Source organism: Sipha flava, unplaced genomic scaffold (assembly GCF_003268045.1).
Source record: "Sipha flava isolate LNK unplaced genomic scaffold, YSA_version1 192_pilon_pilon, whole genome shotgun sequence".
NCBI classification, from domain to species: Eukaryota; Metazoa; Arthropoda; class Insecta; order Hemiptera; family Aphididae; genus Sipha; species Sipha flava.
In genome coordinates, this window is record NW_020272724.1 from 395983 (window position 1) to 397989 (window position 2007).

At 35.3% G+C, this 2007-nt stretch overlaps 1 long non-coding RNA gene across 2 annotated transcripts; it reads left to right on the plus strand.

Moving 5' to 3' along the window:
* The first annotated feature begins 261 nt into the window (after positions 1 to 261).
* On the plus strand, positions 262 to 1601 carry LOC112681577. 2 transcript variants are annotated; one of them, XR_003148410.1, is made up of 4 exons: positions 262 to 746; positions 829 to 1004; positions 1074 to 1187; positions 1276 to 1601. It is a non-coding gene; the product is annotated as an uncharacterized LOC112681577 (long non-coding RNA). The 2 variants fall into 2 exon arrangements; XR_003148409.1 differs by having other exon boundaries at positions 1074 to 1601.
* Positions 1602 to 2007: the final 406 nt, after the last annotated feature.

A 2007-nucleotide genomic window follows, 5' to 3' on the forward strand; every position in this document is an offset into this window, starting at 1 on the left:
TTTTGTGTGCTCAAGACTTCAAGATAACGATTGTTAATTAGGTACTATCGCTAACGGAGTTGAAGTCTGCAAGAAAGAGCAGAGACATACTTAGAGTTTTTGCCGTCCCAGGTAAAGTTTTATTGCCGCCACTGCGCACGTTTCATAGGAGTTTTCGAGAAAGATAATAATATTATGTATTACCTATGGACTAACGCGGTAAACTTTTTATAATATTATCATGAAAATAAAAATTGCCATGTGGTCACTGTGCAAAATATTAAAATATTATAATGTTTTGATCAACGAATAAAAATGGATGATGGTTTATGGTTACAGATAAATGCTGCCGCCTCTGAATTTCAAAAAAAATTTGCCACCCGAAGCGATGGTACCCCCTTGTCCACCTAAAAATACGTCTCTGCGAAGGATACTTCGAGTGACTTCAATTTACCATAAGAAGGATAGAAGATTCGATACGGACAGACGCGTAGGACCAGTATGTGGCTCAGTCAGACGTGATCCGCATTGGAAATGACCGCATATCGTTCACCGACGGTTAGTGGTGTGCTATACGTAGATATCTCTATATGCGAAACAATCAACAGTAGGACCGTCGATCGCATCAATTGGGAACATTGATAGGTTAATCGTCCTTTTCCCCCAGCGCATCAGGAATTGGCGACACTAACATAAGTTGATAGTGTGAATAGTTCGTGGACAGAACTGGTTTGAAAAATTAGTATGGCCCATAAACAACGGACACGGTACACACATAATAATAATATTATAAAAACAACCGTTTTACAACAATATGTGTATGTGTCATCGATTTTTTCTCCCGAATAGTTATGTCCAAGTAGATGTGTTGTGAGAAGTGTGGTGAAGGGGAACACGATTGCGGTTTTAGCGCTTCAACAGTTGTGTGTGGTTCGACGGAAGGAAGAACCGAAATACCATTCATGAATTAAAACAACCGATAATATTTGTCAAGTTCATTGCTTTCTTGCGGATACAAGGCCAAAGTAAGTAAGGACAGTTTTCTGTATTTTCTATGATCACAATATCAAAATAAAAAATATGCGCTTTTACAGGCGGATGAGGAAGCTGAACATCAAGGAAACCTTTTACATTATGGTAGTTGAAAATAAAAATTTGCTTCGTCAAAGCAGGGTTGAACGTGTGATGAACGAAAACGTGAATTTGAAGTAATTAGCGACCACTTAAATTTACTTATTGGTTTTTTATACAACTATTTCCACTGTACCTAAGGGTTTTTTTTTTTTTTTGTAACAGTTGACCCCTAATTGTGGATTAGATTGAAGATACCATAATAAAAAACCACATCTTGTGTTTTAGCTCATGCTTCTTTACTTATCGATAGGAATTCATCTGTTTTATGAACCAAATATGGGCGCAACTAGAGCTCAAATATTGAGAGTGCTGAAATTGTCGAAAGTAAAATTTAATGGTATTCAACTGGTATTACTATAGATTATATAGATCTGAAGAAAAAAAAACAGGAGTGCTACATTTGAACTCGGGGGTCCTAAAACCCCTATTGCGCCCCCCTAGTTGCGCCTACGGAACCTAAGGTGGTGTAGAAACGTTATATTGTATATAGGTAGTTAATTAGTAGACATCGTAGTACTTTTGTATTTTTATATTTTATTAAAAGGTTCGAAATTGTATATTCTTACTATAAAATATAATTTGCATATTCTTACCAATAATATTAGCCAGAATATATTATAATATACTATTGTTCAGGGATTGCAGTTTAATCTAAACTTTTTCAAATTTATAATAATAAATATTCTGGCTAATTCATAGTAACCAAAACATTAATAAACAACTCTGGATAGACACAATATTTACAATCTTCGTTATTTTTTTTTACTTGTTTAATCGAAAGTCGAGACCATGGTATTTTTTAAATAATTTGTGACGGTCACTGGGTAGATCTTGGAAATTGCATTTCATTTATTGAACGGACTTGCGTGCGCACATACATTGGTACACGGATTT